Source organism: Erithacus rubecula (genome assembly GCF_903797595.1).
Source record: "Erithacus rubecula genome assembly, chromosome: 3".
NCBI lineage: Eukaryota > Metazoa > Chordata > Aves > Passeriformes > Muscicapidae > Erithacus > Erithacus rubecula.
Window position 1 is genome coordinate 30,015,791 of NC_136689.1, and position 22,539 is coordinate 30,038,329.

Genomic DNA, 22,539 nt, shown 5'->3' on the forward strand with positions numbered 1-22,539 from the left:
TCTAATTTTTAAAAATCCTCTCACTTCAACATCTCCCATTGCAGTCACCAAATGTTAAGATTTGCCTTGCCCCATCTAAGTTTTCTTTCATTGACTACTATACTTTCAGTGCTATTGAAATATACAAATATTAAAAGGGTTCTCTCATGTCACATGAGTCACAATCATCATTTAAACTAAAAGAAAAAGCCTAAAAGAAAACTGAAATTCAAAACTTAAATCTAAGAGTTTCCATCTAGATATGTGTCATCATTGTTCTCTTCAACAGGTCCTTGTAGTTTAAAGACACATAAAATTCTCAAACTGTGCAATCTTTACTTTGAGCTAGACCACTCACTTTCTACCAAGATTATTAAAGAAAATGCATTTAATCTCTCTACATATAAAAAAAAATAAAATCACTGAGTAAGTCTTCAAAGAATACCACTACAATCAAACTGACAGGAAAAGATCGAAAACAGCAGGGTAAGCATTTTAAATTTAGGCAGGTACAGTTCTACAGAGAAGAAGTCCAGGATCTGCCATGGGTACTCTTGAAAGACATCAGACTTCTTCTTTTTTCTTTGTTTTTTTATTTGGGGGGGCGGGGGAGGGGGGGGGGATGTTTATTTGTTTTGTTTTGTTTTGTTTTGTTTTGTTTTGTTTTGTTTTGTTTTGTTTTGTTTTGTTTTGTTTTGTTTTGTTGTTACTTCGGTGTATGCTGAGCAGGACTGAGAACTAAATTATGACACTGAAATTTTAAAGTATCAAATTTCAAAGTATATGCCTAGATTTAACAGACACATTTATTTCTGGTAGCACCAACTCACAGTATATAAGAAATTTAGTTACTGACTATAACTTGCTTACTGCATGCCATTTGCTGGTGCTAGGTGTATGACACCTTTCCTCTATGTGAGCATTTAAAATAAATGTGGAAATACATAAATACAAATTGTTCAAAGAAGAAATTAAGGTCTGTGCGTACTGTACCTACTAAGAAATACATTGTATTCAAAAATATTGCATGTATGTATTGTAATAATTTATTCAATCCTTTTCATAAGATGCTTTTCACCACATGCTTTAATAAATCACAGCTTAAAATTTTTATTTGGCAAAAGTGGCTTTGCTGTACACAGTTTTAGGCATACTTTACTACTGAGACTGTTACTTTGAATTGCATTAATTTGATTTTTAACAGGTATGACACGTATCTTAGAAAGAAGGGAGTTGAGTTTAAAGTCCTGTGAAACCAATCCAAACAAGCATTGTCAGCCAGTCAGTGGAGGTGATTCTGTCCCTTTATTCCACTCTCCTGAGATCCCACCTGAAATACTGGAATACTGCATTCAGTTCTGGGATGCTCAGCACAGGGAGGACACTGATCTGTTGGAATGAGTCCAAAGAAAGGCCTAGAAGGTGATTAGAAGGATGGAAACATCTCCTGTAATGAAAGGCTGGGAGAATTGGGATTGTTCAGCTCAGAGAAGAGGTGGCTTTGGGGTAACTTAATTGTGCCCTTCCAGTTCCTGAAGGGAGTCTGTGAGAAAGATGAAGAGGGACTTTCCCAAGAACATGCAGGACAAGGACAAAGACAACAGGGAATGGGTTCAAACTGAAAGAGCATAGGTTTGCACTAGATATTAGGAAGAAATTCTTTACTGTGAGGGTGGTGAGGCACTGGAACAGGCTGCACACAGAAGTTGTGGATGCCCCATCCCTGGGAGTGTTCAAGGCCAGGCTGGATGGAGCTCTCAGTAGCCTGGTCTAGTGGAAAGAGTCCCAGCCTAGGTCAGGGGGGTTAGAGCAGATGATCATTAAAGTACCTTCCAACTCCAACCATTTTATACATCTGTGATTTCATAAACCAAGTGAAAAAGGTGCAGCATTCAAAACTGCAGGTATCTAAACAGTTTTACAGAAAACACTGGATTTACTAATTCTGAGGGGCAAAAGGAAAGTTCTCATGGCTTTGTGGAGCACCTGAGAAGAAAAGTGAAATCTCTACAAGTATTTAAGCCACAAATACTGAAAGAGTAATCCTGCTTGGTGCAACAACTTATCAGAGAAACAACTGTGATATAAAGGCAGAATGCCGTGGAAATTGCTGCAGGGAACAGTGACCACAGCATGAGCTCTTTTACAATCCAGTCAAGAAACGACACAGCACAAAGGAGAAATGAGTTGGGGGAAAGACACTTTCTAAAACAGGCAGTTAGAAAGACAAAAGTTGTATTTTGGAAAAAGCATTCATCCAGAAAATTAAAAGTTCACTTGGAGGAAAGAGGTAAAGCAGCACTTTTCTTTTTAATCTGGTTATATGCTTACAGTTAATTTTCTAGCAACTGTAGGTGAATTTTCTCCTATAAATCTAAGAAAACATTTAAGAAGAGCCTTAAATTATTCAGATGCATAAGTCTGACTTAAGCCCAGAAAGCTTTGTGCTGTCACCAATCTATACCACTTTTAGAGGCTAAAAATTGGTATTTTTTTCACATTATAACCTGCATATCAACATTTGATATTGTATCAAATCTAAATTACAGCTGACAGAAGTAATTCATAAATGCCACAGGAGAAAGGATTGTTTGTTATGATCACTCTGAACAAAGAAGTGAAGACAGCAGTGTACACCCCCTTAGAGAAGCAACATTGATATAAACAACTTCTCCACTGATGTTTTCCTGGATGTGAGACCTTCTGTAGCACTTGTCAAATACTTTGTATTCTCTTAATTTCTCAGATATTCAACTCAAGAGGTAATACATATTACTTAAAAGACAACCTTCCAGAAACAATCATTCAAGGAACAAGATTTTAAAAGTTTGTTGTCACATTGCCAAGCCATCATACTTCACCCTCCCCTTAGCAAATCTGTACCAAGGGCTGTGGATGAAAATGAGACAAGCAGCCATTTAATTTCTAAAGGAAATCTCTTGCACAAGTCAGGGCACCACAGATTATATAGCAAGGGGAGGTCTGTGAGCCATATGTGACCACGTTTGGAAGGCCACATGTGGATTTATAATTCTGCTAACAGAAAGATTTCATGGTCATTCATCAGGATCATGAACAATGTCAAGTGTTCCAGGAGAAGGAAATATTCCAAACTGAAGTTTATAAAGTTCAGTATCCAGAAACTGTGAGTGCTTCATGTAACACCTGTCCCTTCCATGAAGAACATGGAGGGGCTGCCACAAACCCTAGGGTCACCTTTAGTAAAGCACCAAAATTAGTTTCAGATAACCTCTTCCTGCCTTGGGATCTTCTTCCAGCCCCATAGCAGAGGCACAGCCTAGAAACAAATTCACAGAGCCATCAGACGAGTTTCTTGGATCTCGCTGATTTTCCCTAAGATAAAAAAGAAGAATTAGATTAATTTTGTGTCTACAGCTACTAATTTTTGCCAGCTGGGCAAAAAGGAAATGAAAGAATAAAGATATATAAGTTCTGCCTAGAGGACACAAGCTCTTTTAGATATATGCTAGAGAACCTGACAAAGCAGTGAAAACATGGAAGTTGACACCTGAAGAAGTCAGAACAGTCCCACTATCCACTGATATGTCCACTTATCACTCCTAAACTTGCTCTGACATGAAAATCATCTCAGAGATGCCAAAATTTTAGGCTAGATACATGTACAAATAACTTAATCTGATTCAGCAGAATAAAAAGCCAGATGTGACAGGCTATGTACACTGCTCAGTAGCCAGCCCTGAGAATTAGGGGAATTCAGATCTATCATACCACCTTCCAAAAGGAGGAGAAGACACAAGCTTTCCCCAGCTGCAAGATAAGAGGAAAATAATGGCTTGTAATTCCAGCATGCAAGATAGGCAACTAAGCCCTGCACTCAGGTACCACCATGACCTCCGGAGTACAGATCTAGAGCTCCAGCTCTCCCACCATTCCTGTTCTCTACTCAAACTGCTATCTGGCATTTAGCAGATGCTTAGCTACTAAAGAAAGTAAAAAATGGAAAACTTCTCAAACTGCAGGACATCCAGGTTTGATTTCAGACCAAAAAGGACCATCCCACTTCAGATGTTGCCATGTCAGCTCTCTCCTGGCTATGACTGGGACAGATCATCAAATGAAGCAGCATTGTAGTGAGCAAAGAGAGCACACAACTGTTTGTCTCAAGTGTCACTCCAGATAGAAGGAGGGAACTTGAGTGTCTCAACCCACTTATTCAGTTCAGTCTAGAAATAAACACAATAAAGATGAAGCATTACCAAAGTATTTTTCTCTCTAGGTCTCCTATCCAGTGTGTATTTCACAGTCTGCAAAGACAAACATCACAAACACCTGCACACTTCCCCAAATTTTAAACAACTCAGATGTTGTTTAGACCTATTTCTCCTGGTCATGAGCAGGAAAAGGACCAGATTCATGTGAGAAGTTATTGACGTGGAGAAACAGAGACTTGAGGAATAAATAGGAAATCTAATCTGGTTTTGAATGTGCAACATGGGCAGGACACGGCAAAGACTGCTGACTTTCAATGTTAGGAACACATACTCATGCTTCTTAAGCATCCTTCACCAATAAAAGATGCAGGATGGAGCACCAAGCATAGAAGACACTTGAGAAGTCATTCAAGTCTCTGATTGTCTCCAAGTTTTATACTTGGCTTGTCCAGAATTGTGTGCTGTGAGCTAGAAATCACTTGCATGCTAGGCAATGGCAGGATGCTGCTCGAGCTTCTCTGCTTTCAGTCAGGGTTTCTTCGGTTGCCATCTCCCTCCTGCCATCCAAGGTTGACTACAAAAACACATTCACCTATCCTGTAACTGGATTTCCATAAAAAATTACACAAGAAGCTCTAGAAGTTGCAGGCTGAATGGTGGTTGGTGCATGTTTGGCAACTGGGAAGAATCCACTTATCTGGCAGGTTTTTGTGATTTGGATGCCAAGCACAGCAGGACTTGTCTCATGAAAAGAAGAGTTGGCTGTTTTTTTTACTTATGTCTTTGTGCCTCATGATTCTGAAACACTAAGAGGCCTGTAATCCAAAATTCTGCATCGTGAAGGCCAGCAAGAGGAAAAAAACAAAAAAGATTTGTCCATGCTGGCTGGCTGTGATTGGTAGAGGACTTTCTGTTCAGGGCTGTGAGACTGACTGGAATCAGGCTGCCACAGGGAGTGGGAAAAAGCTGTGGGAGAAAACATAAGGAAGGACATGCTTACTGATAAAAGGAAGCAGCGTCATGCATTGGAAGGTCTTGTACCAGCACAGACTGTATCCATACTGGCTCAGTGCTGTCCCCTTATTGTGTGCATAGGCACCATTGTGATTACCCATGGCTGCACAGTCACCAGCTGTGTTCTTTGGGCAATGTTTCCTCTCATCTACTTTAATCAGGTATTTTATGTTGGGTTTGAGATGAGACCATGTACACAGACACCTTGCAATGCCCTTCTCCATAGCATATGGTACAATGCAGTACTCAGAAGAAGAAAATAAGTAGAAAATAAATAGGATTGCTGGACAATATAGCCAGCACCAGGTATGCTAAAAATGCTTAGCCATTGAGATGAGCCTACAGATGTCATAGCTTGGGATGTAGGCCTGAGCATCTAGAGGATATGAAGTTGTTCATACAGAAACTTGGTGCTATAATCAGGAGTGATTTCCCCACAAATAAACTCAGATGCATAATTTTACAGTGGCATCTAAAATTTCTGAGTGCAGGAAAATGAATCCCAGTCTTTATGAACAATCATGCATAGAATTCTATGTCTTAAACACAGTTACAATACTCCACTTTATCTAAATAGAATTTATGCCCACTGGACACAGTAACTGGAGGGTTACTGAAATCTGAATAAGAAACAAACATTCTTTCTGCATGAATCATATTGCTGAAACAGCAGATTGAAATTGACTGCATTTCAAATTATTGTAAAGAGGAATTAAGAGTTTAGCTCTCTCTCATAGGTTCTATAAGGGCACAGCTTCTCTCTCAGTCACTATTCCAAAAACTGAAGTGTTGAATGTCCCTTCTTTCTTTCAGCTTTTTTATTACAGTTATTCAATTCAGTTATCCAAACTGTCCCCAGTGCTTATATACAAAAGCTGCAATTACCTTCTGTGGGCCAGTACTATGCAAAAAGGGAGAACACACCCCATTCTGTAGCAAAATGGCAGATTTTACCTTACACAGAATGGAGGGCTCTCCTGTTGATGCTTTCTTGTTCCAGGAATTATGTGAACTCAATACCGAATAAATACTGAGTGAATTACATTCACTCAATAGTGAATAAATTCTATTTTAATATTAAAACTTATTTATTTCTATTGGAACATAAAAGATGTTTCTTTCTAACCAGGAACTCAACATAAAAATAGGGTGGGCCTTTAAAAAAATCAAGAAACAATCTGGCTTTGTTATTATTTGATGTAATTGTCTATCCATGCATAAATTATTCAAGTCTGTATATTGTATACATTTCCAGCACAGCTGGCATAAGTGTATTCAAATAATAAAAACGTTATTTGTTTGTTTGGGTTTTTTATTTTTCACTTTGGGACTGTCTTTATTAGCTCTTTCAATATTTTTCTCACTCATAGTACATGATACATCTCACTGTGTGAAAGGGATGTTTTCTTCTATGGTACCAAAGGTGTTGGTATGAGAGGCAGGATGGAGATAGAGAGTTCTTCAATTACATATTCACTTCCCATTGCTCTCCAATGACACTTCTCTATTAGAGATAGTGATTTCTAGCTGCCATAGCCAAGATGAACTTGCCTAATCCAATTGCCTGTGTTAGCCTTTATATCCAAGCCCAAAGCTTCCACTTGCTTCCCAGAAATGCTTCCATTTAAATCATGAAGATTTTATTGGCTTTATCCTCACATGCAATTTTTATTTCCCCTCTTTTTTTTTTTTGCAGAACTCTAATAAAATAGGCAAAGCTTCTATTAATTTTCAGATGCATTGCAAAAGAAAAATCAATGTAAAGTGAAATGACAGAATTCAAATTTATTACTATTAGGTAACGAGTTTCCTCATCTATTAAAACTTGAAAAAAACATATTTTCTTCTTGCTTAACCTACCCTTTATTTCTTCTAGGAGCACTGGTTTTATTGTCTAATCAATACAATTTTAAATGACTGATGCAAAATGAAACTCAACTGGTTTCAAGTACCAACTGCTATGTCTGCCCACATGCATTATAGCATCACTTTCACTTTAAACAATTAACTAGCTGCAAAATGGTCATGACCAAATAAACTCCTCATTCAGAGAGGATTGTTTCTTTAGCTATCTACTACACAAAAAGTTGTATCCACATTTCTACTTCTAGTAATGCCATAGCCAACACCATTCTATACCAGGGTAAACATGAAGAATTCAGCTGTAGCAGTCATCTTAAACCAGAAATATTGGTAGTTGTACCTCTTTCATAACAAATGACAAAACTTCTCTAATTCAGTATTACACAATAAATTATTGAAATACATAATAGAACAAAACTGGTGAAAAACCTTGAGATATACATTTACTATTCATGTTAATCCCCTATATTTATTAGTGATTTCTTACAAAAACTTCCTCACCAAAATGGTTATTCTCTTTAAACAGTGGGATTTTTTCCAGAAATTTAAATTTTACAGAGAAAGTTCCATGGAGTTTACATTATTTTTTAAATCACCCTTATAACTTTGCAGGAATTCAATTACTGTTAGAATTCTGGGTACTGGATGACAATATGCAATTAGAATTAATCCAGTATAATTAGACTGAGCCAATAGATAACACATTTCCAATCTGACATGAGTCAGATTTTCATTTTTTTTACCTTGATATGTGTCAGCAAAAACTGTTAAAGTTCTGTTAAGATCAGTGTAGTTAATTATTCCTTTGCCTAACTGAAGCAGCAGCATTACTGGGAAAAGTTTGTAGACAAGAGGATAACAGCCTGCATATGAAAATCTGATGGATCATTGCACTAATGTACAGTAACTGCTCCAAAGGTGAAAAATAATTGTCTTTGCTTTGCTTTATGTCTGCTTAGCACATAGTCCACATCCTGTTAGGATGTTGGGCTTAAAACCCAATTATGAACAAAAAAAGATACATGTATTAGATCCCATTTCTGGCCTTGCCTATCTATGCATTTCCCATTCACTCTGGAATATAACTACATACCATAAATGACAGATGTTGGTATTTTCATCATATTGATTAAAATATGGAGCAGGAAGATACACAGAGTTATTTTTCACAGAGGTGAGTCATATAAAATGACCATATACATAACACAGCAATAACAATCTAAAGATGAAGCAATCCTATGATGTTTTTAGAAAAATACTTTAGGTTACATATCACATAGTTAATTAGTTTCGTGCAAGATAATCACTCTCAATCAGAGTAAGCAAGCAGAATTTAAAACACTTTTAAAATGTGTCTTAATTTTTTTTTATTGTATTTATGGCCTTAAAATACAGAAAAAAAAAGCCTTCTTTAATTCTCTCCTGAAATACTTAGACTGAAATCACTGGAAAAAATCCATCTTTTTTCTCTTAACATGGTAATGCCTTTATTATGTTGCTTCTTTATCTACACAGAAGTGTCTTTGGAGCTGACATTTGTAGGCATACAACCTAAATTATGGTCCAAATGTCAACTGAAAAAGACTCTCAGTTGTGTCTCCTGCTGTCACTCCCAGCTCAGTCTCTTTCACAGAGACAGCAATACAAACACCCCATAGAAATGAAAAGAATAAGGAAAAATGATGCATACAGACTCCATAGACAACCAACATCCCAGCAACTCTCTCCAAAAGTACGGATGTCCATTCTGAGGATAAGTAAATGTGAAGCAGTGTCAGAAATGACACTCAATTTGTCACCACAAAGTCAACCAGCCCTTCCAGATCTTTCACAGGCACTGTATACAGACTCCCCAGAAAAATTGCAGTGAAATTGTGGATACAGCTCAGTTACTACTCTGTGGCCTAAAGAAAAATTATTTCATTTGTCAGACACCCAGAAAAATCGCCTACGCATACCAGCATGCTCTGTTTGCATGTAATCAGAGCACACTGAAGAAGCTACAAACTTATATTTAGGCATCACTAAGGAAAACTGGAGGGAATAGAAGCACGCAGACAATTTGATGCAGGGAAAATGTACCCTGCCAAAATCTGCTAAATTTATTTAAAGGTAATTTGCAAAAGACAGCAGGAAAAAATAATCAGGAATTATCTTTTATACACTTTTCTAGCTCCTCCACTGCTTTGACTGCCTGTCTAAATTGAATCAGCTTCCATGGTTTGCCCTAATAAATTAAAGAATTAATTAATTAAAGCTGCCAGCTCCTATCCTAGATTCCATGCTTCATGCTATTTCTGCTATGACTGGGAATCTACTACAGTCTTCCATGCATGTCTTCAGTAGATCTGAACCCTCAACAGGGCTTTCACAAGCTCTCCCCTTCATCTGATCTGCTTCGACAAACAACAAGCAACCAAAGAGGTGAAAATTTCACATGCAATGGTTACATCCTGATCTCATTATAGTCAATTGCAAAACTCCCCAAAGACAAGTAAAATCTTTGACTTCCTCAATCAAGGTCCTAATATTGTTAATGTTAGCGTCACCCTCAGCAAATTTTTAGATTTCATCTCCTATCACCTCCTTTTGAAGTCTGCATTTTCTTCATGATCTGGATCAGTATAAATGACATGCATTAGCACAGGGAAGAAAAATTTTTTATCAACTCTCAGAAGTCCTAAAGGAAGTCTCATCACATGAATAGGCTGATACCAATCCACAAAAATGGATGTGGATTCTACATTATATGTATCTCACTAAAATGCTACACAAACCTAGGGTTACATACCTATTAGTTACATTAAACTTGTACCTTTTTTTTTCCAATTTCTGAAGAAAGCCTCTTGACCAAAAAAATCCATTTACTGACTTCACTTTCCAGTCAAAAGGAAGCCTTGAACTCTCGTTCCAACTGTTCAAAAGATAACAATATTTAACCACATTTTCCTAACAGAATTTCCTTTTTTTGGAGGGGGGTGAAAGCATATAGCCAGATGGAGTGGAAGACAAGGTGTATGTGATAGCATAGATAAATATAAACACTTCACAGTCTTCCAAGAGACTCTGAGTAAGTAACCTGGATATACTGAGAGCAGCTGAATATTCTCTTAGGTGGTTTCTTCATTCACAGTCTTCAAAAGAGACTAATATGTTTGAAATAGTAGAGCTAGCACCCCTAAAAGATTTTATTCATCTTTTCTTTGTTACACTCTGATCCACAGTACTTGGTGTTCTGTGCAGATTGTCCACCTTCAAGCATGGAATGTGCACATGCAAGAGGAAGGGACTGCAGGGCTGGTACTACAGTGGGTACCCATAAATTAAATTTACAAATGCAAATACCTTTCTCTGATTTGTATCTTGGCTTGGATTCCCCCCTGAACTATTCATTTTTAGGCTGTGGTCCTGATTGCCACAGGATTGTATTTTGACCATGTTTTTACTCTGCTCCTGTGGATGAGATTCAACTTCAGTCCTCTGCTGCTTCCTATTGCTCTGACTTTTATGGAAGGAAAACTGAGTACACTGAGGCCAAAAAGAATCCTATGGCAACCTCCAGCTAGATCCCTGGTGCTGATTATGGCGGTCAGGAGGGCAGACCTAACCCACTTTAAAGACTATGATCTGTTTTAAGTATTGAAAATTATTTTCCATTTCAACCCACTGATCCTTCAATTTATGTTTTCAGAGAATATATAGAGTAATTATTTATATCCCATATAAATATATAAAACAGCTTCAACTCCAAATGAAATATCAAAATCCTGCTTAACTAATAGTATGATTTATTAATCAATGTCAATGGTATTGACTGCCAAAAGGGAAAACACAAAAGATTGGAATGGCAACTGTACGTATTTTATACTGGCCACACATTCCTAAAATTTTAACTTATACATGGACAACTGAAGAGCTATCTATCTACAAAACAAACAAAATATGAATGATTTACACATTTTATGCACATGCTGCTTATTTCCCATTTCAAACTAAGTAATTTTTTTTTTCCTTGGAAATCTTAAATTCATGCCTGCAGTTCACCAAGCTGTTGCCAAAGCAAGGTTTAGTTCCATAGTTAGGTACTCTGGAGACTTAATGTTAACTGTCAAAAACTTTAATAATCAGAACTTTGTATAATTTAATGCCTAGACATACAAAAAATCTGTGTCATACAATTTTCTTAATATGCTTCTAAAAAGGAGATATAATAATGTGCTTAGGGTATTAAATAAAATTCCAATATCACATTATTTCCCTACTCCGAAATAACATGATTCAAGAACTTTCCTGAGAAGAAATACCAAATTAACTTTGTTTTCACGTAAGCAATAACAAATCCTTAAAAGCGTACAATAGTTGGAATTAATTTTATGGTTAAAAGGCAGCAAAGCTCTGCCTAATTTCTCATTCCTGGATTGTCAGAATTTGATGCTATTTACTGTTTGGTAGATTCACCAATATGAAGTTTCATGTTTCCACTTTACTAAAGCACTAGCCCTCATCTGGAATATTGCTTCCAGTCTTGCTGTTCCAAGGAACTGAATGAAGCTTCCTCCAGAGTCTGTCAAAGTAGGAAATGGCTGGAGAACTTGCCCTGTTCAAAGCTGAGAGCAGGACCTGTTCATCCTGAAGATGAGGCAGCCTTAGCAGGGACATAACACCAGCCTGTCCCTGCTTATGAGGAGCTTTACCAAAAAGATGGAGCCAGGCTCTTCACAGGCATGCACAGCGCAAAACTGAGAGAAAATACTCATTAATTGAAACTGGAAAGCTATGGCTCAACATAATAAAGAAAAAGTGCTATCAGGATACCTAAATATTGGGTATGATGGTCCAGAGAAGTTGTGGAATTGCTTTTCCAGATAGACTTAAACAAACCCCTAAACAACATGGTCTAAATTCTATTTTGACTGTATTCAGACCAACAGGTCCCTTCAAGATTCTGTGATTTAGTGTAAACATGAGCATTACAAAAAGTAACAGGAAATTAAACTTTCAGATTGAGTTTAATACAACCTAGGACACATCACTGAAGCTTTTTTAAAAAGAAGGTGGAGTATTACCACCCTTGGACTACACAATAAAGAGATTTCTGTGGGGCACAGACTATTATTCTGATCACATTTACTGAAAAAAAATCTAAATTCAGACTGAAGAGCATACAGAGAAGGACACACAGATATCTGGTGGAATAGAGATATTCTCACATATCTCTCTATCAAATATCAAAAACCAGAAGAGTAAATTCAGGCTGACTAAACAAATACTCAGCAGATGTATAATTTCTCTTTGACCAAGAAATAAAAAGAGGAAAGTTATCAGATAATTTCTATTTACAAAGTATAAATCGACCATGTACCAATCTATTTGTACACTTAACTAAACTTCTCATTACAAGTATATAAACATGTCTATGTCCCTTCCTGATTTAGTTGCAGAGTTTATAGCTGGTGACAAGCATCAAAGCAAACAACACGAGCTTCTTTAGGGGAAAAAGAAGGCAGAGGGAGAGCTAAAAACATTTAAAAAGGGGAAAGGTAACTGGAAAAGCAAAAGGAAAAAATTAAAAGGGGAAAGGGAAAGCTCCAGTGGCTAGTCAAGAAGAGAACTGCCAGTGTTTCCCCATTAAGTATCCTCTCCCAGGTGTTCTCTCCAGTGTATCAGGTGATGCACCTTACTACCTTTCCCACTGAAAGCACATAAATTTCCACATAAATTTTGTTCAAATTCCCTAGTGCCTGTCCCCCCTTATGATGCCATCATCCCCGAATGAGGATCAGTTTTTGATCGGAGGCTGGTGTTGCAAACTAACTGGCTGTTAAGTTTTGCATATATTACTGGGGAAGGCTGGGCAAATACTTGTCTTCCTCCTAATGCAAACTAAAAGCTGCAAAAAGCAGAGTAAGCAAAGGCTGGTGAAAGGGTTTGACTCTGACAGCAGTGTCAGTCACCTCCCATAACAGCAGTAGCACAGCCTGGAGGCACAAGGCCATGAGAAAAACAGTAGGAGACCAAGAGCATGAGGACAGAAAGGCAAACACTGCCCTAGAAGCTTTGGTGGAAGGTGACAGAGCTGCAATGGAAAGGCAGCAGCAAATGGAAGATCCTTGGCACTGTAAAAGGTTGAGGCACCAAGGGCACAGTGCAGCAGCACTTCCTTTATGAATAAATTCAGGCTCAAATCTTCACATATCTTGCAAGCACACAAGATTGGCATCCTCAGGGTTGCTAATTTCTCTTGTGTACTGGACCTTTTCAAAATACCCTTTAGACCAGGTCTTCACCTCTCTTGCAGGTTAAAAGAGCATGGAAACTAAAGCTGGGTTCAATGTACATGACAGTAGAGGCTCATGCATGCTCAGACTAAACCAGAAAACCAGACTCAAGTCTGAATAAGAGTGACAGTCATCCATTCTAGAGAAGGACCACTCTGTATCTAGAACAAAAATTAAATAAAAGACTGGGCATCTCAGAGCAGAAATCAAATTAATAGATATAGAATCCATCATCTTCAAATCCAAAACTGAGGAACTAGGGACAAATACAAGATGTGCTGTAAGGAGTCATCTTCTTACCAGCACTTCTGAGCCACCTTTACTGAAAAGCATTTTGTTTTCTTAAACAAAAACAGTTTATAGTTATGCAATAGATTTAAAACAAAGTATCCTGATAGTTGCTACATATCATAAACAACTTCAACAATGTATCATGATGTGAATGACCAATGTTAACATTATATTGAAAAATAACATTAACAATAAATTAGTGGAAAATAAGAACAAATATTTGCTTGCTATTACCTTTCCATCTTATAATCAACATCATACATTGAATTAATGCTAATTAATTCAAGTAAACATCTGCTTGAAGGTTGTGTAACAAAAGTTTTCAATCACTTTCCCCCATAAAGGAATGTCTAAATTGCATATAACCTTGTCCACCTTGACTGGGTAAAAATTCATGAACAGTAAAATCTAATCAAACTAAAGACTTGTCCAGAATCCAACACCTTTTCCCCAGATGCCCAACAGCAAATGTATAAGGAAAAGTGAGGAAGTGCAATGCAACCATCTGAATGGTACCTTCTTGAAACACTCTGAAGCCTCCAGAATAATTGCTGGTTAGGGACATTCTGATTCAGAAGCATTATATCTCTATTTTCTAGCCTTTGATATGGTTTGGCTTTTTAGTGGGGTTTTTTTGGGTTTTGGTTTTTTGGTGGTTTTTTGTTGTGGTTTTTGTTGTTGTTGTTGTTGTTGTTGTTGTTGTTGTTTTGGGTTTTTTGTGGTTTGTTTTAATCTAGGAATTTGTCCAAATCTTTTTTTGAACTCGTGTTAACTTTTTGCATTGACAAACTTCTTTGGCAGAAAGTTATGCAGCTACAAATTGTACCGAAATGGAGACGGATGGAGAAGTGTGGGCATCTCCTCACAGAAAATGTCTAAACTGGCCTCAAAGCATTGAAACATTAGTTTTGAGCAGTATTTAAGCACTATTTCACTGTAATTTTTTAGCTGCTTGAAGATTAAGCTACAGATTGGAAGCACAAATAAACTTTGTAATTTATTATTAAAGTTGTAACAATAAATTCAACATTAGTGCACTCTTACCCAGCATGAGCTGATGTTCACAACATAATATATTCTTTACAAGTAAGTTACGTTGAGTAAGGAAAAAATTATGTGGTCATGGATGAACATCCTGATTTAAAAACTCAAAACCAGAAGGAGAAAATGAAAGGTGATTTCATCAAGTGATGTTAGCTCTAAAATGCCTTACTCATCTATCAGTTTCAGCAAACAATATAACCTTAAGTGATTCAGCAATGCAATGTTCTCTGCCTGTTTACCTGGAAATCATTACTGAAGCCTTGAAGCATGACAAATAAGTTTTATCAAAGAATAGCCTAATGTCTTTACATGGGAGCTATCTTTAATTTAACTCAACAAATGTATTATGTACCTTCTACTTAATTGCAGCAGCTTAAAGAACATTTCCTTACTTTTGAGGAGACTGGACAACTCTGATGAATACTCATTCCTTTAATTTGAATTTATGTGGAAAGTTCATGTTAATGGCATGCTTATAGGACTCAGAATATAATCCTCAACAAATCTGTCTCAGAACTCCTTTGTAAAAATGAAAAAGCCTCACTCCTGTGATGTACTAAGTTCTCTCAGTTAAATGGTTCAGCTATGAGTAGCTGCAAGCTACAAGTACTTTATATTGCAGTTTGAACACACATATCCTAAGCAGTTTTAAATTATCTAGCCTGAACACCGATGAATATAAAACAAGAGTACACACACTCTGGTAAATATCTGCTTAATTTACCAATTTGGAGATGATTAGACTACATCCCAACTCTCTTGCCATTTTTCATTGGTTATGGTTGTTCATTCACAACAGGATTTGATTACTTTCAAAGCTGCATTTCACCGACTAAGCATTAGCTGAATACTAAGAAACTAACTACTGCAGCTACATTTAGGTTCCGTCAGCATTCATGGTAACACATACCAGAATTCATATAATTATCAGGACACATAAACTTAAATTTGATACATATTTTCAGCATATAACTTCTATGGAGCTAGTTCAAGTAGTGAGATGAAGAACTGAAAATTATTTTCCACTTCACATGCTTTTTAGAAAGTATATAATTTCTATAATGATCTCTTTTCAATGTTATTTTTATCAAGAAATTAGAAACTGCATATGCCACTTAATCATAGTATAATCACTTTTTTCACAGAAATAAATTCTAATAGGAACAACAGCTCTAAATGAAGCATGTACTGATTTCCAGCAGGGAAGATACTATTTCACTTTTGTTTTAAAACTGCTCTGGGATCAGGAAGATGCTGGTGAACTGAAGGTACATAGCAGCTTACAAATTAATGTTCCCATTTAGTCGTGCAGACCAAACTTCATTTGTGGAAAAGCAATTTAATGGAAATCCAAACACTACTGTTTTCAAAACTAACACTTTAAAGTCAGATTCACAACATTTGGGTGTATTACACATTCACACAGACTTGACACTGACACCAGTGCTTTTGGGTAGGTTTAACTATGGTGCTGTGTTTGCATCAAGCTGGTCACCAAGAAGAATAATGGCATGTTTTTCTGTTTTTTGGAATTCTGAACTGACAATGAGATTTTTGTTAAAAGACAGCCATTTCAATATTTATGTGAAGAAACTGGCACCGTAAACATGACTGACTGCAGCTTTTCTCTGGAGCCATGACATGTTTATTCCCAATGTTTTGGATGACATCTTTGCCATGACAATGAAAAAAGAAGTATTAAAATAGTATATTACTTGCATTATTCATGGTAGAAAGTTCTGTAGAGTTGGGACATAGTTATTTTACACAAATAACAATGCAACTTAACTGTATGAAGGGATGGAATCGACTTCCAAGACTGCTCTAATGTTATGACAGAGAACAAGCTGGCATCTCTGAACATAGTAGGTGCTCCTGGTACAAAACATATATGAGCTGGGGCCACTGATACAGAAATGTATTGGACATGAGAAAATTTAAAGACACTCAGCAGCAAGATAACTTCAAAAGATATATGGATGCTGTTGTGGAACTAGGTGTGTGGAGAGAGAAGATAGGAGTAGGACACGACATTTGAGCAGGACAGGAAATTTGGAAAACCTTTTTTTGCTCCTGAGTTCTCATCACATCTACAGGCCTTTATGAGCTTGCAAATTAAATCCTGAATAACTGTCACAAAACTACTCTTCTGTCACAGAAAACAAAATGTCAAGGAACTTAAGCTGACAGTGTTGAAAGACAAATGTTTAAAATTCCTGGTTTCTGTGTCAGCGCTTGTTCTGTGCAGTTTATAACAGAGAATCTCAACAGCTTTTGCATCAAAAAAACACATTCATGCATTTTCATATGTCAAAAGGTCTCCACAATTCACCTCACTACTTCTTTTTCAAAGATCAGCTTGTTTGAAATACTTGTCTATACTTAAATTTTCATGTTGTTTAACAGCGGGTTTAGACCTTTCAGAGCACTTAAAAATATGAATTGCTGTGGGCTCGGGGTAGATATTCAACTATGAATATGCATTTTGTGCATTACGAGCAATACCTGCTTTCTTCTGTAAGAATGATAAGCATGAATGATTACTGATTGCTATTCTGTCCCATTTCATATCAAAACTCAGACATTTTAGATGAGTCAAAACAACTGTACCTTTGCTGGAAACTACCTTCCTCATGCCCCGCGCTGCCCACCGGGAAGCTGCCAGCCGGGATGAAAGCACCGCTTTGCCATCGTAAATGCAATTACACAAAATTCTGACCACCCACCCGGCACGGGAACAGGACGGGACGGTTCGGGACGGTTCGGGACGGTTCGGGACGGGACGGGACGCACCCGCTCTCCGGTGCCGCCGCTCCGGGCGGTCCGACACGGGCCCGGTGCGGTGCCCGAGCGGGCTCACCCCGGCGTCGCCCACCTGCTCGGCCCCACGGGGCAGTTCCCCCGGCTCCCTGCGGAGCTACGCGGTCCCAGCCGACGGCGGGGAGCCGGCACCGCCCGCGGAGCTCCAGCAGCCGCTCTCCGGCCGGTACCGGACCCGCAGGACGAGGGGGTCCCGGAGCCAGGAACGCACCAACCGCCTGGCACGGCAAGCGCTCGGGAACTGCTTTTCCACTCACGCCACAGCCAAGCAAAACTTGCCAGGGGCTGCTGTATCCTCCCTCCCCCGCCACCTTGCCAGCCCTTACACGGTGCAACTTCCCGAAGCCTTGCCGAAGGTCCCAAAAATACCGCCCCGGCAGGTCGAGGACAACGTCCGGGCGGCGGGACCGGCCGGCCCCGCGCTCGCTGCCCGCCGCAGCCGGGCGGGGCGAGCGGAGCGGGGCGGAGGGGCAGCGGCGGTGCCACTCACCTTCCCGCTCCTCCGCCTTATCTCTTCGCTCGCGGGCTGCAACTTCCAGCGCTTCCCCCAACTGCCATCTTCCACCGGAGCCACGGGGGAAGCAGCGGCGCGGCGCGGGGAGGAAAAGTTGCGGCGGCGGCGATTAGGTGGCGATTAGGTGGCGATTAGGTGGCGATTAGGTGGCGATTAGGTGGCGATTAGGTGGCCATCGCGCCGGCGGGGCGAGCCTGTGCCGTGCGCGGCGGGCGGGCGGGGCGGCGGCGGCGGCAGCTGGCGCGGGGCTGCGCGCTGCGATCGCCGCCCGTGGCGACGCGGGGAGGATTTGCTAAAAATAGCGGCTGGCTCGGCTCGGCGCGGCGCGGGGGGAGGCGGGGAGCGGCCGGGCTGCAGCGCTCCCCGCCGCGGCCGCTGGGGGCCGAGCGGGCCGGGGCTCGCAGCTCCGCGCCGGGCACAGCGCAGAGCGGGCACAGCCAGAGCGCGCCCCGGGCGAGTCCGCGCTCCGAGCCCTGCGTTATCCCGCGGCACCCTTCCTGCTAGTGGCCCCTGCCACTCCTCGGGAGAGGGGACACACCTGCCCTGCCCTGCCCTGCCCTGCCCTGCCCTGCCCTGCCCTGCCCTGCCCTGCCCGCAGGGGGATGGAGCGAGCACACGCGTCCGGGACGGCGCCCGCGCTGCCCCAGCGGGTCCCGGCTGCGCCACGGGGAGAAAGGGGGTGTCACACACCGTGCGGGTCCTGCGTGCTGTGCGCTTCTCTTCCCTTGCACTGTCACAGCCCGGGATGATTGCGCATTTCTCTACTGCTGCTTTCTCTCACGGTCTTCTTATCAGTCTCAGTATCTCTTGGTGTCTTCATCTAGAGGATGCTCACCTTTCTGAATGCACACTAAGTCCCTTTGGTAGCGATCAAGAGCCCCCAGAATTCTCTTTTCCTAATATAGTTTTATACAGCATATAAAGCACTTTAGTCAATGTAATCTGGTTTAGCCACGTTTATTTCTAATCTAAAATTTTAAGGTAGATCTCTTCATTACTCAGGAGAGAAAGTATCACCTTTTATTTCTCTCCTTCCAGGGAAAGGTTAGGAGTTTAGTTCTTGGATATCTAAGTAATCAAATTTAAAAAAAAAAAAAAAAAACAAGCAAAAAAACTATCTTCCACTTAAAGTCTTTGGAAGTTTTCATGCTGCATTTTAATTGATTTTTTTTTTTTTTTAGATTGATTGAATTTATTCTTTCCAGAAGTTAAATTTAGAAAAGGTAAAGCTGCTAAAATTTAAAAATAAATAAATAAATAAATAAAAGAGGTTTGGAATTTGGACCTGAATGTCATTTATTGCTCAAGAAATAAAGCAGATGAAAACCCAGCTGTGGTCAACAGTGGTTTTTGTGACCCTCAAAATCAATCTCACTTCTCAGAACGAGAAATTGAACAGTGTCTGAGTATGTTTCAACTCAGAGAGGAATCTCATTAGTTTGTTTTGTTTTGGGAATCAGTTTCAGGGTTATTGCTGGATGGTAAGTCATGGAGTGCCATATGACAGATCCAGGTCCAGACTGGCTAATGAAATCCCACAGCACTGTTTCCCTGAGAGATCAATATACTTCAAACTGATCCATAACTTTTGTTTCAGGATATACTCTTGCTCTCTGTCTACTCAAAGGAAGTATCAGTATTATAATTAGATTTTAAAAGACTAGTCACAGTACTAGTGCTATATTGGGAACTCCTGAATTTATACTGGAAAATAACAGACATCTTTGAGACACCTCCATGTTTTGGTTACTGCTGTGCTTGCCCCACTTATTTCCAGTCACTGCTAATAAATATAATGGAGTGGTGGTGCATGGTAGTTATGTTCACCAGTCTTTATCTTGCTTTCCCTATATCTACTCATGCTGTTCCATTTCTTCATTATCTACTTCTAATCCTACAGATCAAAAAATGATTTATAGGCTTGACTGAGTTGCTGGAGTGAATATGTGCATTTTTTCTTTCAAATGTAGTATTCCCTATGTTATCACTGTCTTTCTGAGTTATTGCAAACATTTACTGAAAGTCATGGGAGTGACAAAAGAGTGTGTTGTGCCTGCATTATAAGCTTAATTTATAAAACTTGAGATGGGGTACTGAAATCTTTAAAAGATTTTTATCCCTAAAAAGAGACAAACATCATCCTTGAAGCTTCATCTCTGCCACATTGTGATCTGGTGTCTGCTGACTGTGAAGGCTACAATGCACTTCATATATACTCTAATTTACAATAAGTGCTGGATTTTTGAATGGGAAAAGCTGGCATATTTCTCATACAGATCATTAGAAAGGTCATTTTTTGGATGGCTACAAACAGTTCTGGAAACCACACTGAAAAAGAAAAGTTGTCTTCCCCGTGGCTCCTTACTTTACATAGTGCCTAGTGAAAGCACTAGGAGAAAAACTTTTTTTCTCTTTTTTCCCCTCAGTCAAATAGAAACACAGAAAATATTGAAAACTAATATCCATAAAACACTGTAACATTCAGTAAACCATTTGACACATATTTTAGTATGGTTAATACTGTGGAGAAATAGCTTTTGGAAATTCCATGCTTTCACTGGAAACTAACTTAGGTACTAAAAAGGCCCTGAGGTATAACACCTCATCAAGCAGTACCCAAAACACATCAAGTGGTGAGTACTTCCCTCACTATGATACTGAAAGTAAATATCTAGGATGTTCTGTACTGTGTGACCATTAAAAATTAAGATGATGTTCAGCTATATCCCTTTCCAGTCCAGCTCACAGAAAGTGAAACCCATCAAGATGAACAGAAAAATCCTTGGACATTTAACAAGACCAAACTGGACTTCCAATATACTCATACTTGTTAAATTGTGGATCTGTGCTTTTACTAAGAATATTTGAATTAAGGCCTTCTTTAAAATTTTAATATTTGTCTTCCCTAAGAAGACCATCAAAATTTGGTGAGGTGAAGGAGTGTAACTTATTTATGATGTCTGTTAGACTGAGAATTAGTTAAAGTCCTTCTTTTGCATGAGTCCTCTAGTCTTGCTCAATAGCTTATAAACATTTTTACATGTTTTAGATTGGGTATAATTGTTGGTTTTGTTTGCAGAAAATGGTTGAGTTTTTCCCTGTGAAAAGATCAGCCATTTAGTTGGTCGGTTTTACACAATTCATAAATAACTTCTTAGCTGCTACAGTTAATAGCAACATAAGTACATTAACACAGATGCCAACATTTTACAGATAATAGGATTTTTCAGAATAACATTAAAAAATTAATTGTTTTAAAAATACTTAAATGTCTTATGAAAATATATTTCCCACACACTAGAGATAATTTAATGTGTGATTAGCTCTTTCAGTGCCTCGACTTTCAGAAATATGTACACATACCTACATTCAACAGGACTATTCAGATGGTAAAATTAAACATGTAATTACACGTTTGTTTTAGTGCCAGTGGTTAGCCAATATTTGGAAATTTGTGGGCTATTTCTTAAAAACATGACAGAGTCAAGTGGTGTTTGATCCTGACCTATTTGTGTGCAGGGAATATAGACATATCTCGTTTCTGTGAGTGCAGTAAGTCATGAAATGAGTGGCCATACTGGGCTGCTCACTCATAATGCCAAGCCTACACACATCCATGCCCCCAAAGCAGATCTCACAAGCAAGGGTGTTTAAGTGCCCTCTAATGCTGCGGTGAGCAGCACAGAACTCACAAACAGTCATACAAAAAGGGGATCTAAGTACAGTGCTTGGGTGCCTGGTGAAAGATTTCCTGTTAGTTTTGGACTAACTGGAGCTGAAGCTGAGTCCTGTCCTTGCTTTTCTATACTGCTCTTGATCCTGAATCCTCTTCTGTCCATATCATAAACACCTCTGATTGCAGCAGTTTTGCCTGCTTTTTGTCCAAATCCTTTTTTGCCATTTTAAATGTTGCCTAACTTTCTGAACTTAGTCTTGAAGACATTGGTATGTCCCATTATACTGGTGCAAATCCCTCAGGTATTCTAACACTGCTTTGATCTCTGACCTGGTCTTTTACTCATTCTGAAGTGTCTTTCTCAAAGTCATCTGACAACAGATTCCAGTGATAGTCCTATCTGGAGTCTTGTTCAGGCAGAGGAGCAAGTTCTGTCACTCCGTCCCTGTTTACATATTCGTGTTGTTTTCTTACTGTCTCCTTGATTTTCTGATGTCCTTGCTTCTTCCTGGCATAAATATGTACAGTTCCAGCAAAGGAGCACATTTGTATTCATACCTTATTGTACAAATCTTGGCTTACAGACTGAGCACCTTTTTCTGTCTTATGCTGATCCCAAGTTTGGAAGGTAATTTGTATTCTTTGCCACTACTAAGCTAGCAGGCATTGAAATTTTTCTTGGCTTACCCTGAATCAAACATGGATAAAAGGATAGATCACAACTACATCAAGAATTTCCCATAGATCATAAACATATCTAGCTTAAAAAATTCCAGATGCATTAGTCTTTGCAAAAGTGCTTCATAATTGCAAAAATAAAATGACTGGCCTTTGCACTTGATGTGTTTTATTTGTTGCTCATAATCA

The 22,539-nt window shown here is 39.1% G+C and overlaps 1 protein-coding gene across 5 annotated transcripts in view; it reads right to left on the reverse strand.

The window, feature by feature from the left end:
* The window catches only part of HDAC9 (histone deacetylase 9), a 452,666-nt gene extending 434,395 nt beyond the window's left edge, over nucleotides 1-18,271 (reverse strand). For 2 of the 5 annotated variants that reach the window (XM_079302263.1, XM_079302273.1), the window contains exon 1: nucleotides 17,973-18,230. The gene's annotated coding sequence lies outside the window, so the exon portion shown is untranslated. Of the gene's footprint in view, nucleotides 1-17,972 lie in introns of all 5 variants that reach the window. The other 3 variants (XM_079302270.1, XM_079302269.1, XM_079302264.1) reach the window with 3 other exon arrangements.
* Between the last annotated feature and the right edge of the window lie 4,268 nt (nucleotides 18,272-22,539).